The sequence below is a fragment of the Melospiza melodia genome, chromosome 1 (genome assembly GCF_035770615.1).
Source record: "Melospiza melodia melodia isolate bMelMel2 chromosome 1, bMelMel2.pri, whole genome shotgun sequence".
Lineage (NCBI taxonomy): Eukaryota > Metazoa > Chordata > Aves > Passeriformes > Passerellidae > Melospiza > Melospiza melodia.
Window position 1 is genome coordinate 51,299,054 of NC_086194.1, and position 25,366 is coordinate 51,324,419.

At 35.4% G+C, this 25,366-nt stretch overlaps 1 protein-coding gene and 1 long non-coding RNA gene across 2 annotated transcripts in view; one reads left to right on the forward strand and one right to left on the reverse strand.

Moving 5' to 3' along the window:
- Nucleotides 1-25,366, reverse strand: part of CNTNAP2 (contactin associated protein 2) — a 1,021,890-nt gene that overhangs the window by 889,052 nt on the left and 107,472 nt on the right. The window lies entirely within an intron of this gene.
- On the forward strand, nucleotides 820-23,667 carry LOC134429777 (uncharacterized). Its single transcript, XR_010030645.1, has 3 exons — nucleotides 820-925; nucleotides 2,946-3,020; nucleotides 23,440-23,667. It is a non-coding gene; the product is annotated as an uncharacterized LOC134429777 (long non-coding RNA).

A 25,366-nucleotide genomic window follows, 5' to 3' on the forward strand; every position in this document is an offset into this window, starting at 1 on the left:
TATTGGGTAATTCAAGATCCTGACAGCCACTAGGAATGAATTCTATGTGTTCACATCCATACTTGTATCAAGAATTAGTTATGGTGGGTCAGTTTTATATCACTATTAAGCTCGTTTTGAAAAGTATATTTGTTGTGTTATTCCAGATTTAATTAGGAAGGACAATCGTCCCATATAACTTCTAACAGGAATTTTGACATAAAATTTGTTCATATAAGATTTAACCTGAAACCAGAGGAGTTCTCTGCTGAGTTTTGCTAAACTAATTCAGCTTTTCCCAGTAATGAGCTTGACCCTTTCATTTATTTTTAATTCTGTTTAATAATTGCAATAGTGAAGTATTGTTTAAGAAAAAAAAAAAGGGCTACCATGCATGTTTCATTTTATCTCTCAAGGGGAAAACAAGCTTCTTCATTATCCTTCTCTTCTGGGGCTTTGAGTATTTCTCAACTTCTTAAAAAACATTTTTGAAAAGAGTACATGCATGAAAAAATTCTTTAGGAATGAATCTTTTATTTTGCTCAGTTTTATATGCCAAAAGAGTTTAAAAGAGGCTTCTAGCTATCTGATTTTTAGAGACAAAAAGAGAGAGCCCTCAGAGTCATTATGTGTCTGCTGCCTAAACATCCCTCACAGCAGGCCAATCTCAGCCTCTTAATTTTCTTGGCTGTTCTTCCAAAATTTTCACCTAAAAGCAGTAGGGCATCTTCACTATGATCGCACTTGAGAGGGAAGCATTGGAGGCCTCCAAATCAGGCCTGCAGGCTGGCTAGATGGCAGATAGCTGTGTGCTTGAAGCCTCACAGAAAAAGAACGGTATCTGCAGCCTGGAGAGCTCTCCCTGTTGTGCCAAGGCCTCTCAGCCATACCAGAAGACAGCAATGTGACATTTCTATTCACTCCAGCCTGCCTGCACAAGGACATGGTAAAGATGAACCCCCGGCATATCTTCATATTTTACATTTTCATTGGTTTGTTTTAGTCATAATCTTACAAACTGCATATTTGAATTTAGCAGAACTTGCTCTCAATTCTATTTAGCTCCTAAATAAGTCCTTTAATATAATGTTGGGTTAATAATAGACTGCTTCCTCACAGCCAGAGCCAGTCGTCAAAAAAGGACTGGCTGAAGCCCAAAGGCTGTCACGTGTGATGTGCAATCGATTGTGGGATTCAGTTTAGCAGTGAGAGACAAGAAGGCAAGTGTTAGTGAGATATAACATATGCTTTGTGAGTGTTGTCAGAAGAAAGGTGAAGCCCTGTGCTTCCAACATGTGGTGTGTGTTAACACGTATTAACACGAGCCTCGATATATCTTAGAGTGACTAAACAGCATGTAAATAAAAAAAACCCTCACCTATATATTAGTGGATAATTCACTAATGAAAAAAACTGACAATCTGAAGCACTTTCAAGAAGAATTTTCCCTTGAGCTCTGGGAGAAACTGAGAAACAGGGTTCTCATATTTATGTCATGTGCATATATTGTTTTTTCTTCTACATGTTTCAAATTTTTATTCCACTGCATTTATGGCTTTGAAATGAGAAAAGAGCTATGCATGAATACCCAGAGGTTTAAAATTCTGCTTTCAAGTTACAATACAGAATAAATATTATATTCAAGTAATGAATATTTAAGTAATTTTAAAATAGTTTGTATAATAGCAGATGAGCTATTTTTAAGAGAGCTGGTATGATGAAAATTTCAGTCTTTAGCTATTCAAATATTTTTCCTTAAGCCTTCTTGGGCTGAAAAAGAGCAAATTTTGAAGACGAACAACCATAACTGTCCTTCACTTACACCTACTTACATGAGCATGCTTCTACTTTGAAGGTTTAGCAATAATGATGAAAAGCCAAGCCATTATTCTAATGTTCATGTATTTATTAATTAATCCCAGTTCAGGACTTGTGTAATCTTTTCTTATGCCTAAATTAATGTATTTTACATCCTTTACATATATGGAATCAAGATTACCTACAGGAAACAGTTTTCCTCCCCCTAGTTTTAAACCGAGTCTCAGAATGTTCTCATAAAACCACTGTCATATTTCTAATATTCTCATTGAGCAAGGTATATGAGAGATCATGCAATGAGCATACATACAGGGAAACAGCTTCTATTAAATCCCTGAGCCAAGTTCAGCAGTTTATCATGAGTTGTTCAAAACCAGCAGTTAGTGACAAGTCCCAGAGACAGATTCCCAAGTAGATTCTCTGTGAATTGCCACAATCATTGAAAACAAAATAAAACAAGAAAAAAGAAAATGTAGTTGGTTTATGACCTGAGTTTGTAATTATCTCGGAACAGTAAGATGAGGAGATATTAAAAAAAAAAAAAATCTGTCCTGACATAAATCACATTTTCTCATTGTTCTGATGACAATATAGGTCCATCTTAGACCTGACTGAAAAAGCAGCTTCCCTCAGAGACATGAGTAAGAGTTGCAATTGCCCATATCAGAGACATATGTTCCACCAAATCCTAAAAGTTATAGTGTTTCACTATCTCCAACTTTTCTCATCTGAACTTGTTTTCCCAATAAGTTATGGGGAAATTAAGCCTATGATGAATGCCCCCTGCCATGTATGCACATCCATTAGTCTGACAGCTCGCTCAGAGAACAAAAAGCAAATGTCTATTGACCTAGTTTTTACTGGCAATATATTAATGAAGCCAAACAGCTGTGGTTATTTATAACATTAGAATATGCAAATTAGTTTTTTCTCATGCCTACAAATGTGCTTGATATTTTACATAACGCTCAGAATATGCATTTTCAAGACTTCATACCTGGTTCTCAATGCAAAAAATCAGTAATACACACCGCATGCAGTCTTAGGTTTCCTGAGCCAGGGAAGCAGGATTGCTTTTTTTGCTTTCTAGATGCAAATAAGTCTTTTCTTTCATAAGAATCAACTAAACACACTGCACTTCTTCACAGATTTGTACATTTGAGGATGCAGTCTCTTCTGCACACAGAAATTCCTCATGAGAAATCACAGGCATCTGTTTGCAGGTGAGCTGTTTTTCCACACTGCTCAAACTCTGTTTCTGAATTATGGCCAAGCATGACAGTTCTAACTTACAACTCTTTGTCCTGCCTTTTCATTCCTGAAATCACAAAGGCATTGAAAAGCCTCTCATTTTATTAGGATTCACACTTTTTATGCTGTTGTGAATCTGGTCCTAAGCACTGCATAACAGCTCATCAGGATCTGAAAGATCAGATCTTCCTTATCCTTTATCACTGTAGTTCAAAGGGAGTACAGAAACATCCAGTGGCATTGGAGCTATGAAACCTGAGAGTGTTTGACATCAGGTGATGTCTCCTTCATGTTTCAACAAAACCAGGCTTGAAACAAGGCCTACACCAAGAGCTTCTCCCTGAAAACATAAATCTGTTTTATGGAATATGAGTGTTCAAAGTTCCAGAGGTTACAATTTTTTCATCAGATGGGTGTCCTATTCTAAAGCATAGAAAATTTTACAGAAATAGTGCATTTAAGCATCCTAACGACTACTCAAGACCTCAATGTATTTCATGACTGTAGTTATGTGTGACCATAAACCAACACTTTTCTATTTATCTATTTAGGCACTTTAGTTATTTTACATACAGTATTTTATCGTAAAGTCTCCTACTTGCAGCACATCCAAACAATTAGGGAATTTCTGAGCAAGTGGTTTTAGTCTATGTTTCTTTAAAAGTAATCAAATGTCTCCAGAACAATCGTATATGCCCAAGAACATTTGTCTCAGGTTTTTTTTTGTTTAAGCAGTTATTTGTAACTGTTGCATTGTCAGATTACCGTCTCACTTATAGCTCCTAGCATGATGCAACATTAGTACTTTTGAAATAAGTGTTTTCTTCTCAAACCTAAAAATTATTAAAAACGAGAAAACAAAATTAATCTACTGACACAGCACCTTTTCTTTCAATAAACCATGCAACATATTCCACAAACTACACAAACCTAAGCTGACAAAATTTCACCATTTGTCCAAGTTTCACCTAGTTGTTTCCTCAGTCTTTCATGGGTTCTGAATCTGCAATGCTTTGTTAATTCTATAATATTTTTACAAGCACGTAGTGGACGTACAGTTGTGTGAATAACATGATACTATGCAATTTTTAAAAATCCTTTTCAACTGGCACAACTATAAAACATGCACATAATGAAAAGAAGCAGTCTCTAGGAAATATGGAAGTGTCCAATCAGTTTTTATAGCATTCAAATCCCAAGATTCTTCCAATTTTATTGGTACTAAAGGGATTCTTAGGGAAACAATTTCAAATGAATGCATTTTAGCCTACTATTCTTAGAGCTATACAGAGTATTACCTTTCACACTGTTAAGAAATCTCACATGCATGGATTGCTTTTGATCCTTTCTCCTCTTTAGTTCCAATAGCACCAGTTTTTCTTTCCTTCTCCAAACTGAAGCTCAAGAACTCTCTGATTTGTAATTGCTCAGTGTTCAGGACAATAGCACTTCCTTTAGACAGATAGTTTTTACAATGGCCTCTGTGACTGTGATATAATGGGATCATCATCCTAGGTAATACTTTTTGTAGAATATGATAGGTGAAGATATGGAGATTTTTTTTTCTTACATAAGGGTATAGGTGCAGAGCAACTCCCCACAGAGAGTTTCTAATATGAACTACAAAAAGCAGAATAATGTTCACTACTGAAACTGTATGAATATAAGAAAGCATATAGATCAGCTGAAAGGTATATTGAAAATGGATGAAGAAATAATGTAAAGGAAAAACAAACTACACCTCTGTTCTTTCTCTTGCAAGTCAGCCTTTAAAATATCCAAATGATTTGAGAAAAGAAGACAACTCCAGAGGTCTAATAAAATAACCCCACTCTAACTTAAATGATAGAAATGGACAACAATGAAAATGAAAAAGATTTATGCTTGGCTACTTCAATGGATGACCTCTGAACAGTTCATGTTACAGCATTCTCCTCTTCAGTATCTAGCAAGCAATTTCAACTGAGAAGTGCTGTTGTAAGATTTTTTCTCCCACACACCAATTATTATTAAACAGAAACAATTCTGTGGGAGAAAGCATGAGAAAATAAGTCACAATGCACTTATATTTACTTATAGATGTAGGTGTTTTGGCAATGCATGCATAAAACAGCCTACAAAGTCTATTGCTCTGTGACTAAAAAAACACTGAGGTTTTTAAAAAGAAGTGAAAAGTGTTTTTATCATTGTCATCACTATTTCAGACATTTATTTGTCCTTGAAATGCCTCTAAAACTTCAGTAACTGGCAGCTTTGTTTTTTACAGACATTGGATAAGTTAGCGTGACCTTGCCAAAACAAAAGCCCTACACATGGCACAGCCTCTAAACTGATCTCAATCATCTGCCACTGGACCTACATTTTCTTTCCTACTAAGCTTAGTTATCTCTTACCTAAAGGCAATTCAAAACACCCACATTAGCATGTGGGCAGGGTATTACTTGTTCTTTTGGCCCTGAGGAGTTGGGACAATGCCTATACAAGGAATGAAAGTTCACCAGGGACTATTCTCTCGCACTGAGGCACGACACAGCTGGTGTCTACACACCTGAGACTCCTTGACAAAATACTTTGGTGGCCTCCAGTCTCCCTGATGGCAGTGCTGGGTGGCCCATGCCTGTGGCCACTCTGATGATCCAGCAGTGTGGGAAATCAGATGCCCTGACCTGTGAGCTGGTTGATATTGAGGCTGTCTGTGACACACATCCAAGCAGACAAGCACAGAAGATCTTGGTGAATGCTCACCATTAATATCACTAACGATGCACTGTGTTCTGACAGATAATTGATTCTACTTAGGACTGTAGGGTTGCATAATCACTTCAGCAGATAAATTAAATTAGATTTGGTTGACTCAACCTGACATAAGCGACACTGCTAAAAAAGACAGAACAATAAAAAGATAAAGAGGCAACAAAACAAGCATAAGCAACTTTGAAGTGCTTATTAATAACCTTGCCATATAGATTTAAACTGAGGAAAACTACTTGTTGTCCTTTTGACAGAGATGAATTATTAACTCTGTATATATGCAGCTCAGCCACTACAAAGGAGAAAGATCACTTGCTGAACAGCAACAGAAAAGATAAATTCTTCCAGCAGCTCTTTTTCTTTCATTTAATATACATTTCCAGACATTCAACAGATTTAAAAAACTCTGCTGGGCTCTTAGCCTCAGTGCTATCTCGGGACAGAAAGCTCCATAAATCTCATATGTTGGATGATTAGTTCTTTTCCTCAGTTTTAAAATGTACTGCCTTCCAATTTCTGTGATTATTTCCTTGTCTTTATGCAATAAGTAGTAAATAGGTGCCACCATTTATCTTGTCAGTGGAGTCCATTATTGTGTACGTGCATTCTAGTTGTCTTATTTTTCAAAATATGATACCTGTTTAGTCCAATCTCTCTTCCCACAAAGCTATCACTGTGTAATTTGCCATTCTGGCACCTTCCATGAAACCCACACTGTGGCTGGCCTTTCTTGATTCTGTTTCTTTTCATCTTTAATTTACAATATAATATAGGAAGTGATTTATGTAAAGGCATTAGAAGGCCTAAAGTAACACTTAGGTGAAAGTCCTGTATTAATCTCAAATCTGGCATTTTGCAAGAACAGTCATATCATTCCTTCCTAATTACATCCTCTTGTACATTCAACTTATTCAAGACACTTAATATTAGCAGATGTAATAAAAGCGTGGTACCATATTAAATCCTTGCCCATCAGGAAGTTAATATCCCTGCAGCATCAGTCCCTCCCTGGTAAATTAAAGCAAAATGAACAGTTTCATTTCCAGATAATTATCTTCTTCCCAGCCATGTTTATTCTATGGCCCTTCAATGCAATTACTGCAATCGCATAGTATTGCCAAAGCAGGATAACAGCAGTTTTAGTCATGACCATAAATGAATACATACTAAGACATCAGATCTAAAACAGCCATGGCTTCTCTTTTGTGCCAAACATGAGCCCATATTTGGCTTGTGCACTGGACCCTCCCACTGAAATGGACATGCCCATGTTCTTGTATCTCCATCAAGGAAGAAATTTAATAATGCCTTTGCCAGCCCTAGAGTTTTCATATTTCATTCCTATTCCAAAAGCTCACAGACCCAGTCATTTACAAAGGCAGGTGTCTGTTTATGCATTCCAGATGCTAGATTTATTTTTTCTCCTCAAATGAAGGCAGCTGGGTGCCAGCTAAATATAAGACCCATTTGGCATCTTCATTCAATGACCCTCATCAGGTCGGCTGGAGTTTAACCTCAGGTATGTTAGGAGAGCATTTCATGAAAACTGTGCAACACCACAGGGCACTGAGCTGCAGATTAAACACCTGAGAGCTAATTTAGCACATTATATTAAGACACTACTCACCTCTGCAGGAACTCTTACTTGATGAGTGTATTCTTCATTCACCATTATACTTCTTCAACTAACCTGGCCTAATATAGATTTAGCCAGTTTTTGTTTAAGTCTGAGAGCTTTCCATTGTAAAGTGCCATTTCAGGTAATAATAAGCAAGGGAATAATGCAGCAGTTTCAGCAAAGCATTCCAAATACTAATCAAGCTGATCAATTTCAAAAGAAGTCAATTTTTTTTTTATTTCTAAAGACTTAGGGGAACATCTTAGAATTTGTTCCTTAAAGAACACAAAAATCAAAGCTGAAATTTTTTTTTAATTGGTATGACTTCTGTTTTCAATACTTTCATTCCACAGATATTTTTAAGATTTCTTACACAGATACACTCAGGTGTGAGTGCAGACTCATATAAATATTTCATTTTTTCTGTGTTAACAATAAACTTTTGAACATTGAATTTGCAATTCCACACATTTTGAGTACTCATGCAAAAGTATTGAAGCTAACTATTATATTTTACTTTCCCAATTTTTATGACACGGAAATTTCTCACAAAAGAAAGCTTTCAAAGACTGTACATCATTCACAATGACTTTTGTGAATACTTGATAACTCACATATCTCATCAGCTTTTGTTACTTATGAAAACTTACTATTCAAAAATGTTAATTATTTTAGATAACTTCAAGGAATATTTGCAAATGCACAAAGAGCTGCTTTTTTTGTTAAACTTTGACACTGCAAAACACATAAAAAGGACACATTCACATGGCCAACTTGAAAGGTGGGCATCTGTTGCATCTCACTAAAGAAAAATGATGTGCATAAGAGACATATTTCTTGTTAGGTTTTAAAATTTCTCAGTAAATCAGTATTAGGATTCTTATTAAATTTTAAAAAATACCACCTAAGGAGTACGTACAATGAGTGTTCCAACCGCTTTCTCTCTATACACTCATATCTACTTTTACATTTTAAATAGATACAACTTCATTTATTCTCTGCAATAAAATCCAAAGCACATTTTCTCTCTACTGTGGCTTTTTCAATTTCAAAAATTATCACTGATCATCAGCTTCAAACAGTAAATCAAAACCCAGTGATACTGACGTCCATGCCATGAATATAAAATAATTTTTTGTTGTAGGTTCCTCAGAAGATTCTTTGATGGTATTGAGCAAGGTGTAGTTGTCAGTGTTATCTTATCAGTGTTATCTTATCAGTGTTATCTTCAGGGTAAGAGCCAGTTATGGTCGTTATGTTCGGTGGTCCCAGCCAGCCTGAGAGGAGAAATGGGAACCACTTGTGACTTGCAGAGCTATGGACCACTTCCCAAATCTGCACAATTTGCTCCAACTAGACTAGTTCTGAGTGTCTGACTGGCAAACAATTATTCCACAAGAACTGTATTCCATGAAAAAAACTGAATACAGGTTAGTCAATTGGACTGCATTGCTGACATTTAGCTACTGCCCTCCAAAGGTGAGAAGCCTACCTTGGGCTCCTACAGAAATTGCCATAAGTACAGCTGCTAGCAGAGTTTCCCATTACATGCCCTTCCTACATCCATTAGCAATGCTGGAATTGTGCTACAGGAGTTTCAGATCTCTACAGTCAGGATTTTTTCCTTTATTTCCTTTTCCCTTCCCTTGTAGATACTCTTTGTTTTTTCTTCACCCTAGGCACTACAAAGCATTTGGTGTTTACCTAACTCTTTCCACCACAAGCAGTCCTTTGAAATCCATGCTATAATTATGCTAGTTGCATCTTTTTTAAGATCATAGGATTCAGTTAAATGTTTGAAGGCAAACACAGTATGTTAGTGTGCACCCCAGAGCACACCACAAAGAGGCTGTGATTTCCCTGAGGCCTGTACATGCTAATGCTATATAATCATAGGTTCTGTCTAGAAAAGAAGTTTTTAGACATAATGTAAGCAGCAATTATCACAGGTAAGCTCATGGCCATGCACTTCAAGGCATCCAGAAATGTAAACAACAAAAAGTAACTAAAAGGACAGAAGAGGAAAGACACAGGCAAAAGACCTGAGTACAGGCTGAGAGCAAAAGAAAATTCTCACACATGCAGAAATAATTAGAAGAATGTGGGATAACTATTTCATGCCCTATAAAGGAGAACAAACAAAATTTCACCTTAATTAACATGGGACACGGCATATTAAAAATAATAGTTTTTGGAAAGTTAAAATGAGAAACTGCTAGAAAAATCCCACTGGGGTTTTAGAAGTGAAATTTGTTTCTTGGATTGTGGTTTATTGGGACAATGTTGGTCTCTAGAACAGGCCTTTCTCCTTGTCAGTGGGGTAGAAGATGGGGAGATATGGCAGCTTAGCTACCTCACACAGCCAGAGGAAGGCTATTGGAAAGACAGCAGTACAGACTTCGTTATGACTGCCACATCCTGGGTCACAAAATGCATTCTGTGAAACTCAGAGCCCAAAACAGGAAAGAAAAATCTGAAAGGATTTCATATCTTTTGTCTAACAATTGTGGTGTTCATACAGCTTGTGTTATAACTGCTCCTGGTTAGCTAGAAACACTCATGCCTACTTTTTAAAATAAACCAGATGGCTGCTTTCCATGTATTCCACACTTCTGAGTTTGCAGAAAAGATTGTGCCTTTTAAAGGTTGTTTCGAACCTCTGGGAGAACACCTCTTAAAGACATATTTTAAACTACATCCATAAATCCTATAAAGAGAGCTGCTGAAAGGATATTGTGCTTTGGCTGATTTCCCTTTCATTATAATAGGCATTTTCTGCATTAGTTTTACACATTAGGTAGACAGGTTATCATCATCATCATTCAGAGTTATTTAGCCTGTTTCCTGTGATGTATTTGAAAGATGTTCAATTCCCAAGGGCAAGATGATTAAATCATGCAAAAGGATGTAAAACATGGTATTCCGAAATATTTCATAGATCCAAATTGAAGCTTTATGTACAAATTTGACTTCCTAATACCTGAACCCCATGCTGCGAAACAACATTTCCTTCTACTGTCTGGCTTTATTGTATTACCTCCTCCTGCTCTGCTAATTAGACATAAATCTATTCAACAAACCTATTTTGTTACATATTCTATAATGCTTAAAGGAAGAAGATAATCTGTTTAAGATTATCATACATTTTTTTCTTTTCATTTTAGTCATTTTTTCACATGATATAAAAATTTGTCTTCCTACAATTTAAAATTGTGTGTCAACAGAAATATTCTTGAAAGTTTCCTTTTAATTTCTAAGTGCAAATTGAGATGCAGGGAAATCAAGATCCTAATTCTCAGCACGATATTCAAATGTATTCCTATTAGGTTGCACTGGGCATAAAAAACTGCCTGTTTTTTACCTTATAATAAACCTCACAGAAGGATGGAGAAATCATGTATTTTTTTATACCTGTATTGGAAATCAAAGCCAGCTGATTCTTCCCCACTTTTGTTTCAATATGCATAACCACAAACTGATTCAGAAGCCCATCTTCACAGCGCTTAGTGCTGACCTAATTAAACAGGGTTACATTTTTCACTTATTTTGATCTGTTTATCTTATCTCTGAATGGATCAAATATTTCCAGTGATACCCACCTTGTGCCTGAACATCAAAAGCCTCATTTCCTGTCAGAAAGCACATAAAATCTTTTCCTCTGCTGGTCTGTTATAGAATTTACCATGGCAGGCTGTGCATAGCTCTGGTAATCAGATGGCTCTGCCTTAACAGAAGAAATAGATAACAGCCCTCTGACCAGCTGCTGCAGTATGTGTAGCACCTGTCCCCAAGTCCCAATGGTCCAGAAAATATTAGCAAGTACACAGGTATGTATTCTATAAACATCCTAATTTTGAATTCAATGGATGTATGCCTGAGCATTTAACATCCATCTATCAGCAAGACTTTCCAGGGCCTGCATCCAAATTTCATCTCTATTCAGGCATCACTTAAAACCTGGGCTATTTCCATGCAACACTGAACTCAGGTATCAAGAGTGCTTGAATGCTGCTGCACTACATGGCACCCAGAAGACTCAGCGTGGAAGATGACAGCAGAGCTAAAATCAGCATTTTGGCTTTTCCCACCGTGGCAAGATTATTTGAGCTACAATATCTTTTGAGAGGGTAGTTTACCTGTTTGCTTTTTTCATTAAAAATTTTGTCTTTAAAATCAGGATTCTGATTATTTTCCACCATTTTCTTTGGTCTGATTCCAGAGTGATCCCTAGATAGATCAATGACAGCATATAGGTCACACGCAGGACACAGCAAAGAGTGCTCCCCATGAACATCACTATCCTCTGTTAGGGGATATGCACATTTTCAGGGGACAGGAATACTTTTGTGGTGTTGAAAAGCTGGAAGGAATCCAGACAAAACAGATATGAATTTTCAGGCTCTGATTTTTACTATACAGATTAAACACTAGAGTGTATGAACATGACACATACATATCAAGTATGACACACACAGTGCTAACATACACATAGAATCTAAGGAATTTCAGTGGTATAGAAATAATTATTCATACTGGAGAATTTTTCATTATTTTGCACGTGCTACCACAAACCAAGTCTCTAACTTCGTTTGAAAACTACTATATGCAGCTTAAAGATTAGAAACTGGGGCTTATGAGTCACACTTCCCTTTTGTTGTAGATGATGAAATAACTTGACCCTTGTTTTCCTCTCAGTCTTACACTTTAAGTAAGACCTATCAATTATCTGGTTAAAAGTAAGAGCTAAGAGTAAGAGCTAAGTATTATACAAGAGGGTAGAATTTTTTTTTTTTTTTATGGATTGATGAGAAAACAACTTTGCCAAAATAAGTCAAGGAAACCAAAAAGCATAAATATCACTTGTTCTTCCCACAAACACCAGGAAAGTTTTTTGAGGAACTAATAGCTACTGGGCAATTGACTATAATTTATTGTTGAGTCAAATCTGCAATAGTCCTGCTGTCCAGAACATCTTGACAGCTAATGTAGGTAGAACTGGACAACTCCCAGCAGCAGATGTTTAATAAAAGATCAGATTATTTCTATTCTGACAGGTTCTGGGATGTCAGGCTCTTCAACCTCCAGCCTCAAAGGCATTGCTGCAACAATTTTAATTACTGATAATTTACTGGAGCTCAACTAAAAAAATGCCACTTGTACTGTTGGCTCAATTAAAATAAAGGCAACCTCACTTACAAAACCAATGTAATGGAGAATTTCTCTTCAGGAGAACCCTCCTTGTCTAAAATCTATAATTCCAGATCTCCCTCCAAGGAAATTCTCAATGCACTTGCCGACAGGGATAACTGACCTACATAACCCAGGCAGCAAAGATCTTAGGTCACCTTTCTATGTTGAAGATTATCACATCCTTTTTTTTTATCATTAAACCTGAAAATGTTACACTTATTAGCTTTTTTTTTTTTTTTTTTTTTTTTTTTTTTGTGTGGAATAGCCTCTGTAATTTACTAAGCTACTTCAAAAACTCAGAATAGAGGTGGGTTGGATATTTGCACAAGTATTTTCAAAATCTGGGACAATCAAACTTATTCATTATTTTAGCCAAATTGAATAAATAATTGTCACCATAAATGGAAAAAAAAATCAAACAAAACCCAAAAACATTTCAGGTTTTGACTGATTCAATATTTATGGAAAGTTACTCTGCATATCTTTCAAAAGTGACTTTGCCCTGCTAACGTAAAACAGACAAGAAATTCATACCTTCTCAAATCCCTGAGTCAGAATATTTTGGAGGATGGGACAAGAAGGAGAGAGACAGGGAGAAATAAAAGGCTAATTGGCTGTTATTTTTGGCTTGCAGTTTAAATCACCTAAAACTGGGAGAAATCAATCCCATTCCTGCTTGAAGAAATATCCAATTATTTTTTTAAACCCAAAAACTCCAGTGCTGTCATCTTATTGCAGGGGTTTCATACTGTTGTCTCCTTATCACAAAAGCTTCATACCTTCTTGGTGTTTTCTCATGGGCATTTCCTCAGAGCACTGACTCTTTCTTCTACACAAAGTAACCAACTGACTGCAGTTCCCCTCTCAAGCAGCCACCCCACTCTGTTATAGCACTCTGCTTCTCATTGGTTACAGCTGTGGCCTGGTAAAGTCAGGCCTGTTCCTAATCTTTGATAATTGGCCCAGCTGCAACTCCTTAGGGGTAAGATTACTTTCTACACTATCTTTATTTTCTTATATTCTATCCCCCTACACTCCAGCAGAACAGTTTCTTAGAAATTCCTAAGTGCATGCTCTATAGAAGACTCATTAGTCTCCTAAGTCTCCAAAGTCTTCTAAGATAAGTCTCTGAAGAAACATTGAGACAGTTTTGAGCTTATTTCTAAGGCACAAAAGGGGGATTTAAAACCTTTTTTCTGTACCCCCCTTGAAAATTCAAATCACTGAACAAAGGACATGAAGGGAACACAATCTCCTTCTCTTCTGTGAAAGACATCTGGGCTCAAAAGTATAGTTCAGCTGAACTAAAAATAACAATAATCTGTCATATAGCACAGTTTGGGAGTCTTTGCTCTTTAGTGGGTATGCTAGACCAGATTTTAACTTTTCAGTAAGTCCACACCAGGCTTAAGATTCCAGGTAAAATGTTTGAAGTATTCCAAATGGACACGTATGTGGGAAATACTGACATCCTTTATACCTGCTTCTTCTCTTAAAGAAGGAACCAGCACAAATGGCAGAGCGGGGGAAATAAATACAAAGTGCTGTATTCTTGTTGACACATTAATGTTGTAAAGTGCTCTTAGGGAAAAAAACAAAGTAATTAGTGTAAAAAAAATATGATTTAGAGTTGTTTTATTAGTGATACTAACTTCTATTAGATTAGACACTTAGAATTTTCTAAAGGCCAAGAAAGGTAAATGTCAGCATGGACTAATTTTAGCATGCTGTGGTCCTCTGTTACACTTATTTTATGCATGGGATAAAAATGAATAGAATAGAAGATGTTGGGATGCACAGTATTTTCCCACATGCAATTAAATCATCTTTGTGAAAGCCATTACAATAAAGGACTTTGATAATTTATATGTGTGGATTTAATTAGATTTCAGCATCTTTTAATAAAGTCTAGCAACTAGGAGGATGGGGTAAAAGCTAGTTCAGTTTAACCACAAGCTAATTCCCTGTGAAGCACAGAATTTTAGGAACACTCCGCAATTACTACACAAACTTAATTAAGCTCCTATCAGAAGTGGTCTCTCTAGCTTGATACTCCGTTTTCAAAATATGACATGCTGTATTATTAAAAGAATTACAGGAAATAAGAATAAATTTTCAATAAAGAAGCATTTAGACAAGGTTGCATTTTGACAATTCAAAGCCCCAGAAAATAAATTAGATAAATAAATAAAAAAAACCAAAATCTGATTTTTTCAACGTATTAATGCAATTTGCTTGATCAACCTTAGTGCACTTCAGATCTTCTCAGTGGGACTATAAGGAATAGAATAGAATAGAATAGAATAGAATAGAATAGAATAGAATAGAATAGAATAGAATATTTTTCTTTTTGGAATAGAATTATAAACCCCATCTCGAGGAAATGTGTTTATGGTTTGACCATCCTCTGGGTCAGCACTACTGACTCCTTTTGGTTTTCCTGTCAAGTAGAAAACCCAGAACCTTTTTGCAGTGCTGCTCTCCAGCCACTCTTCTCCTAACTCAGATTTTTGTCCAGCATTACTTCATCCCAGATACAGAATCTGGCATATTATCATCCTCAGCTTCATGGCATTGATGATTTCCCCGTACTTCAATCTAACCAGATCCATCTGCAAGAGCCAATTATTTCTCTCTTTTATTAGAGGATTAGCCACAGAACTTCCACAGGCATAATCTTAATAATTTAAGCTATCGTTCTGAAACCAATATAAATTTTGTTTTTAATTTGTTATAAATTCTATTATTCAAAATTTGTTATAAAATTTGTTATAAAATCTATTATTCAAAAATTTAGCAACTTCAAATATTAAACATCCTTTGTTATTTACCTTGTTCAAACAAGAATTTCAGAAACATACATTGCATACACAGCTGCCAGTTAGCAGAAAAAGGTTGATTTAGAGGAAGAAACATTCTTCCTCTAGAATATTATAAATTACCCACACCCTAGAAGGGCTTAGTAGCAGAAAAATCACTGTAGTATTGCTGCTGCATGTTCTTTTACTGGGAAATAAGGGAGTTTAACGAACATATAAGACTACAGAAAAAGAGTCACAGCCAACACCTAAGTCCTTTTTATAGAACAGCACCTTTGGAAGAGAAAAACCCACCTCCACATCATAAACACATTTCAGGTGCTAATAATAAACTAGGCCGCTAACATGACTTAAAAAAAAAAAAAAAAAAAAAAAAAAAAAACCCAAAAAGCTCTTTCATTTTCATCTGAAAATAAAAAAAAATTTCATTCAATTTACCTCAAATTATTTAAGTCAAATTCTGGGAAGAGTTACAATGAGCAATTTCTGTGGTGAAAGAAAAGTTTGTTTTAGTTAGACCACCATTTAGCCTGCTTTCTAAGTAGTGTGGGAACCTTTCTGACACAAAACTTTAAATAAATTCATCTTGAGTTGTACATTTAAAAAAAAATGGTTTTGGGAAAGATGCAGTTTATACTCAGTAAGGAGCCTGTTACAATTTTTTGGTGACAGGTTTTTGAAATTTATGAAGACAAAAGAAGATGGGAACATTTAAAATGTTTAATTTAATAAAAATTATCACTGTTTAAAGAACAGTGCAAGCAGGCATAAAAATATTGTGCATTGAAATTCATTCTAATCAATGAAGATAGCTAAACCTAGCTGGTGACGACTGCCACTTTTGGAGACATCAACAGTATTCAGTCATTTTGAAATACTTTAACATAATTTACAGTTAATATAAGGCAATCTACTGTCTCATTTAAGTTGTCTTATCTAAAAGTACTGGAACAGGCATTTAGTTTACAAAATTGTTCTGTAATTTCTGCCACTTTTCTCCTCAAAATCTTTAGAATCCCATCTCCTTCTACATGTTTCCCAGGTAATGAAGAGAGAAGCTTTACTCTTCATCAGGACAGGAATCCTCACCCACTACCATTTAGATTTATAAATCTACTTTAAAAATCGACACTGTTGATGCTAATCAGAAGTATTTTACAATGAATGCTACTTCTAGAATGATCTCTGTGGAGATAATTATGGGATCTACCTAATAGCTAGGTTTCATAAATGTCTTTTCACAACAACAGAAAACCTTTTTTAGGTACATCAAACCTAGCTTACACAAAATGATTCAGAAGTACAAGTTTTATTTGGAAAAAAATCAAAATATAAGTAAAATTCATCTTCTATTAGGAACCTTGTGTCCTTGTGTATGGCTGATACTCACATTCCCACAAATGCACAGATTGGTGCTTTTATATATTTACAGGCATTCCTAGGCATCGTCATGTCACAATCACACTTGGCACCTGCACTTTAGAAAGATACCAAGTGGTTTATGGGCTCATTATCACTGACATGAGAAATGCATCTCATTTGGAATTATGTCTCTATAAAAAGCAACCTAAACAAAAAACACAAAGTTATCATCAGTCTTTCTAATTCTTGATTAAACATTTCTGTGAGCTAACAAAGTGAATGCAGATGGAAAAGTTGCAATTTAATGAGTCAGATGCGTGAAGGCTTTCTTTCAAATTTCTTGCTTCTGGCAATTGTCTGATGCATTCATTCTTTTCATGGTAAGGAGAAAAAAGAATTATAAAAGACATCTTACTATCCACCTGCTTAACAGATTGACTCAGAAGAAAAAACTAGTTTAATTTTAACTATACATATATGAAAAATTAAGTTGACAAAGCTACTAAATCTTTTGCCATGAGAGTGAGCTTGTTGCTTAATCTTCATGGGCTTCTGAGACAATTTTTAACAGTGTTGTAAAAAAAAAAGTTCAATATTAATGCCACAATCAGTATCCATTTCCTTTGTTTCATTACTGTGGTGGTTCATCCCCCCCACTCCTTGAGCCACACTGTGAGCTGAGAAATTCTTGTTAGGCCTCAGCTTTAATGAGCAGCATCTGGGCTAAGCTTTTTTTGAGCTTATCAGCAACACTGTCTGTTCCCAGGAACTAGCGCTGTCGACCAAGCTCCTGTTTTTTAGTGAGCAGCCTTGGAAACTTATTTTTCTTGTCTGAATAACAACCCAAGTGGAATAGCATTTTTGTTATCAAACTTTCAGAGACAGTTACTACCCTGAATTTTGGCCAGGATGAAAAATTACTATGATTAAAGCCCACTCTCTTGAAACCCTGACAACAGTGGTCCAAAGTGAGACCTTTTGGGCTTTTCTGGACCTCACCAGGCTGCGACCAGCAACCTCACTCTGAGTGGGATACCTCTCACAGCCAGGGAAGAATCGAGTTGCTGTACTGAGGACTGGTGAATGACAGCAACAGACCCTGGGCTGGTACTCCACTCCTCAACCCTTTGTCCATTGAGAAGATGCCAAGACCTCTGATGTATTTCACTGAATTTAAGGGGAATTTTTCATTGGTGCACCTTTACATGCTCCTTCAGGTCTATGAGCGTAGGAGTTATGAATATGCTATAGCAAATGTAATATAAATGTTGCTCTCCTGGATCCTAAGTACTTTAAATTTTAAGTAAGCTAGACCAGTGAGTGATTATTGTTGTGCTATCGTAAATTCTATATGAATTCTTTGTTAAAATGTTTAACCTAAGTTATCAGTTAAGTGCTGTTAAATCTTTAGGGCAAACCTGTCACTTGAGTCTGGGACTCATTTTGGCAAGGGGGCCCACTCTGAACCTTGTAAATAAACAGGAGGGTCTTCCTTATGCCTTTTTATCCTTACCCTTTCCTACTCTTTCCTTTCCCTCCCCGCCTCCCACTCAGACTATAAATAGGTAATTTCTGAGTTGATTTTGGTTTACCTTTCTTCCCTCTGTGTGCTTTAACCACTTAATAAGTAGTAGAGGGAACTTTGCCAATGAATTTAGTTATGTTTTTGATTTTAAATTAAACCTGCTTTTGCCAATACCTTTGCTGGTGGTTCTTAAAATGACCTTAAAAAATTCATTTGTGAAAGTTACACCTTTAGATTTAATTTCCCTTCAAATATGAATTGCTGTAACAGCTGTAATTTGGAAAAACTCAACTACATTTATTTGATTACAACAGATTAAAAAACATTGACTACCAGAATTTTGATGTATTTTCTTCTTATTTATCATCAACATGGGAACTCAAGGACTAATAATCAGAATTGCATTTTTCTGGACTTGTTAGTGAGAAAAAAGAAAAAGAAAATAGTTACTGCATGACATAAACCACATAAGATACAGGTGACAAGTCACCTTCAAGATAACCATTCATCTTGCCTCATGCAAAAACTACTACATGAATTTAGATTGTTACATAATAAACTCAGCATTATTAGTTTAAATTTTATAAGGTGGTGTTTCTTCAATCTTTCATCTATTAAAATCACCATGAAAAAAAGGCAGTTACAACAATTTTGTCCTCAGTTATGTTTAAAATGGCTACTTTTCCTTAGTTAAAATTACACTGACACTGTGATTCAAAACCACCATGGAATTTCTAGCATATCTTTCATTTTTATTAAAGAAATAAAATAAACAACAACAAAGTACAGAATTTAACTTAGTTTATTGAGGGGGAAGGTATAGTCCTAAACTGACAATTTTTTACCGAAGTTTCTTTAAACTGTAGATCATTCATAAGTACAGCCAACTTCTTGAGTGTGCTGCTGTCTTAATCTCCTCTGACTCCAGACTTGTCTGATGCCTGGAAAACTTGGTTCTTATTCAAACTGTCTCCTACACGATCACCTTGTCACCATATTATAAACCCACACCACCTCAGAGGAAATCAGGTTTCACACTGAATGACAAGCCTCAATTTTTTCTACACACATTTATCTTTATCAGAATATATCTTTATCTGAATATTGAATATTATCTGAATTATTGATCAAAAAAATTATTCAAACTATTAGGTGAAAAAAGTGTACAGAAAAAGCAGATGGTTTAAGTGATAAGGAAGACTTATTCTTTGTCCACTCAATGATGAAAGGTCTTTTTAATAAGACTCCACTCTGTCACCTTTCTCTGGGAGAAAAAAAACCATAAACCCATAAATATCCAGAGAATATCAGGTGAATTTATCTTCACCTGATAAGATTGCTCACAGGGTGACCAACTGAAAATGTGTTTTCTAAACAATGGGAGTTGCTTGATTCCTCATCTAACAGAGCAAGCCTGCTCTAGAAGATAGGTGACCTAAGTAAGTGGAGGAACCTCCTTTGGGGAAGAAAAGAATGGCGCTTAATTCAAGAGTCATCTCTGCTTAACAATCTCGCCAAGAACAGTCTCTCCTGTAGTTTAATACACAAAGTTGTGCCAATTAAGGGTTATTTGACTTTTCTCAGCTTAATCCAGTTTCAGTTAACAACACACAGTTATGATCTGTGCTTCTTTTTTGATGTGCACTCAGATTGACAAACCAGCTTGCTTCAGGAAAAAGTTATCACTATCCAGGTTATACAATAGGTCTTTAAGTCATTAATGTAACTTCTCATTACCACTTCCACCTTGATTTTATATTAAAAAACTGGCAAAGTTGTATTTTGAGATTTTCATTTCAAGGCCATTAACTTTGGTAAAGCTGAAGGTTCCCAGCATATTAATGGGAAGATAGCTAAAATAAAATGTTATCCAGTTTCATGTATCTTCTAAAATATTTTAAATCACCCTAAAAAGTCCCAGGTATGTCTACTAATAATTGATTAGATTTTTTTTTAACAGTTGGCTTTAGTTATCTTCCATAACACTGATTTATTCCTGGTGCAAAGTTAAAAGGAAGACACTGAACTTCAATCATGGTAGAGAATATACATTTCCAAAAATCCTTTGGAAATTTTCCAGTATCACAAAGCATTGTTTTGTAGAATATATAATGGAAATAATTGGCTTTTTTGTCTAAAATTATCCACGACTAGACTTGGAAACAAGCAAGTCTGCCTGGTTATCTTGGCAGCAAATGAAAGGGACCAGTAGTATTGAGGAGAGGAAATGTTGGTAAAATTTTTTGAGATTTTACAGGAGGATATACATGGAACAGATAGTTCCTCTTTGGGTAATTTCAAGTAATGTTAGGTAATTAGGTAATATTACCTATATTTTTTTAGAAAAAAAAATGGGTAATGAGAAGATTGATCACAACAGCCTTTTTCAGAGCTAGGGAAATGGGCATTCACCTCTGGGAAAGAGACCAGTGAATGGCTCATCCATTCATATTAAAACAGACATGAGAAATGTAGCTTGTCGGGGTTTATGCAAGCATAAAAACTGACCTTCTAAAAGCAATGCCTGCTTACAGCCTTGTCATTACTTAGCAAGGAATAGAGTGAATAGGCTACATATTACATGGGTTATAACTGACCCACACGCACAAGGGGCCTTTTGTTTATTTAAATTTTTGGTTACTTTGTTGGTAACATAATTGCCAAGATATTCTTAATGAAAAAAATTACAGCCCCTGAATAGGGCATAAATAATTCTCTAAATTTCCATAGCGACATAAAATAATTCTCATTAGTACAGGTCTGGAAAAAATATATATATACACACTCACTTTCCCTGTGCAGTATTATTATAATTAGTTTGCTTACAAAATAAATATATGTAAAAGAGTGTATGTGAGCTCGTCATACTTCATAACATCAGATATTTTCATTGTGCATACAAAAAAGTAATACACTAAAATAAATAGGTGGTCCAGGAGTGTCACAGACATTTTCTCATAGAAATCCTTTCTTTGGGATTTGTGCATCTTCTGGGGAGCAGAGGCCCCAGAAAGAGAATGTAAACAATGATTATCAGCTGCTGTGAAATGCAATAGGATGCACCTGTGATTGGTTCATGTTCCATGTGTACAATTAAGGGCCAATCACAGGGCAAGCTCTCTGGAACACAGGGACAGAGAACTCTCTTGTTTTTAGATTCTTTTCTATTCTATTCTTAGCTTAGCAAGCCTCTGCAACTTCTCTCCTTATTCTTTTTAGTATAGTTATAATGTATTATATATAATATATCAATAAATCCAGCCTTCTGATGAAGAAACAAGATTCTCATCCTTCTCTCGCCGTGGAGACCTCTTCAGGTCGCTGTAATACAGGAGATTTTTAAAAGGGTGTAAATATTTCTACCGCTAGCTTTCCGCTAGTTCACCATTAAATACAGATGGCAAATCATTACCAATTGACAGCTATTTGTTGATTATTAAATCAATTTAATACTCTTATGAGCAAATGTTGTCAGGACAAAGACCACTAAAACTGGTACTAAATATTTTCCTTTTACAATCTTAGCAAGAAAGAAATTAAGAACAGAAAGGAAGATTTAGTCCTTTCATTCTCATTGCTGCCAAATAGAAAACAGAAATAAAATAGCTTTTGAAGTGAAAAGGAGAAATTCCTATCTACTGAACTATAGATATATATAATTATCATATCATATAGGATATGTCATTTGCATCTTCAAGCCTATTAAACACCTTCTGTCATAGGCAATTAAATAATATGAGGTACTTAAAACCTGGCATACTGTATTCCAATTTGTTACATCCATAGTATTTGTGGTATATTGTATCTGCTCTATAGATTTCCCTCAGGTTTCTACATTATTTCTAGAAATAGAACTCATGGCAGCAAATACTCCAGATATTATAAGAATAAATTTTGCAGTTGGCAAGTTAAAAATTTATTTCATTATTTTCTGGACACTGGTATTTTCAGTCAGAAGGTTTGTGGGCAAGTAAAGCCACTATTTATATTAGCAGAGCTGTTCATTCTCTTACACTTTTTTCATCATTATAATTTCAGCCTTGGTGACAAATATTTGATTTGTCCACATACATGATGCTCTTTCTGCACCAGAAGTGCTGTGTTTAGGATTTATGCAAAACACTGTAACTTTTTTATTAAATATTGAATGCTCTCCATTAACAACCAAAAGCAAAGCTCTGCTTTTATATTCTGTGTGGATATTTTTATATGGCTTGAGATTTGTTGCAATGAATTTGCTATCTCTGCATGCCATCCAAGAGCAAGTGGCAGATTCATTGCAATCCTGTATGAAAAAAGACTACAGAGAAGAAGATAAACAACCCCAAAACAAAAACATGTTGCACTAACAGCAAAAGTATTAAAAAAATTGAGAAAAACAAAGCCCCATCTCTTAAGGTATACAGTATTTTGATGATTTTATAGCTTGCTTATATTTATGCCTTATAACTCCACTACAGAATATTTGCACAAACATAACATCTTGAAGAAGTACATTTTCAGATAAACCTCTAAATTACAAAGTAGTTAGAAGTAAGGTTTTTTATTCCACACTTTTTTAGATTAGAGGTATGCATGTAAACCATCATCTGATATTTAGTATTTTTGTAATCAATTGCCTCTATAGCCATTGTGCTTGGACTACTACATATCTTTCCAATTCAAACATCTCTGGATTTATATATCCTTTTTCTTATTTAATATATATGCAGACATTCAAGTAAATAAGATGTTAATAGCATCATTTACGTAGAAAATCTTCTGACTGTATATTCACATGCTGTTAATAGGGCAAACTGCATATGAAAACAGAATCTAGAAAATCAGCCTCAACCTCTTGTTCCATAGCCTCTAATGTACCATTTAACTGTGTGTTTCATTGTCACATGTAATATAAGGCTATTCAAAGGGCTTACAAAGATCTCTAAAAATTGTTTCTCACTCTTGAGCATTTGAAGGTGTTACACAGTAACTAACCTTTGCTTGCAGTGTTATTAATGTTATCAAACCACAAAAACAGCAAACAGCTCACTGCCCATATTTAGGTTAAGATTTTGCCTTGTCTTTTTGTAACCGTTATCTCTTTCCTGTCTGATTTAGCCAATTGTCTGACTTTTTCATTTCAGATCTCCAAATGCTGCAAGGACGACAAAGTCAAGTGGGCTGGATTACGCTGTGCCTATAGAAATTATTAGGATAGAGGATATGAATTGGTTATGCAGGTTTCACAAACCCTGCTCATAAAAACAATAATGTGCTTCTCACTGATAACTTTGAAAGATCCTCATATCTGAAAAAAACCTCTTTTTAATTCTTCAATGACTTGAAAATTGAAATATTTGCATGGAAATCACAGTCACTTGTCCTTGTGACTGGGATTTTGATAAGGCAAAATCCAATGTTTCTTGAACTCAAGCCTTAGAAAAGGAGTTAATTAATTTTCTAATTCACCATAAAAATGGAATATAGTATCATCTGTACTACTTCAGGGTCTTTGTGCCAAGCAGGGAAATAATTTATAAAATTAGGGGGAAAATATATATGTTCATAAATATGTTCATATGTATAAATGTGTAGAAGGCCACATATTACCAAAAACATATGCAACACAAAAATGTTACTTCTTTAAAAACTAAAAAGGAGAACATCCCTTTTTCATGCGTTTGTATTTCTAAAGAATTAAATCTTTCAACTACCAGTTTCTTACCATGGTTGTTTTAGGAAAAATACATGTCCTATTTTATTTCACAAGTTATACAAGAAAGAGGAGAATTAATTTTCACCAAATAATTATTTAGAAGTTATGTAACACTGAATGCTGGAGACTGCTGATAGTGTCTACATGAGATTTTAACTAAATTAATTTATTAGAATTGCATAAGAGATATGGGTTAAAATACACAGAAAGTCTGTTGTAAACAGAAATTTAGAAAGAAAAAATTCAATTAAATTTGGTCTCAAAGATTGCTTTGCAACTTTACAAGTGAAAATTAATACTCATATTTCCTCTCCAGTTAGGGAGAAATAAGGTTGCTCAGAGGAAGGAAAATCCTTGATACTAGTTTAATCATGCAATTTCAGGTCAAGGCAGAAGAACGTGCACAAAAGTCTTTAAAAACTACACTCACTTAAGACCTGGCTGTGTATTTCATAAATTTGCTGTGTACAAGGTGGTCAAAAACTCTCCATGGGGCTTTTGCATGATCAAGCTTCACTATAGTGCATTGTCCACGTTTCTTTTGCTAAATGCACTTCACTACTTAGGTAAGCTTGTAAAGGAGAAAAGATGTCCTCTTAATAAAAAAAAAATTAACAAGTAGTCACACGTTCCTCTGCTTACCCAGGAAGATTTTGCTATATATGACTAAAGCTTGGGAAAAAATGGCTCCAGACAAGCTGGGAGAGACATTTCTTCAAAACAACACAAAACAAAATGAAACAAAACAAACCAAAATGAAGCAAAAGCCCATTCCCCAGGAGAGAGCAGTGAGCAAAAGCCTGGAAGAGCTTTGGCCACTGTCTGAGTTAAGCCCACCTTAAGCCTTTTTTCTTTTCTGTAATACTATTTTTTTTAAGCTAAGACCAATTTAGCAATGTGTTTGCATTTGAGCTTATCTCTAAGTCATGCTTGTGCACCATAATAAACACCATGCAAACAGCCAACCATATTGCCTTCCTTCATACAACAAGAAAGATGGTGTACACATTAAATTACACTTGCACAAGAAAAATTTTGTACGGAAAACCCCACCCAGCCCTGACTAGCAAAAATAACCTCTATTTTCTCCTTCATTCCTAATGAGATTTCTTCTGTAATTAAAAATTTTCAGCGTCCTTATTATATGCAGAAAAAAATTAAATTATAAAAAGCACAGAATCATAGCATCATAGAATGGTTTGGGTTGGAAGGGACCTTAAAGATCACCAAGTTTCAGCCCCTTGAAAGAGGCAAGAATACCTCCCAGCAGAACATCTTGCTCAGAGCAAGAGCCTTGTCCAGCCTGGCCTTGAATATTGCCATGGTTGAGGCATCTGCAACTTCTCTGGGCAACC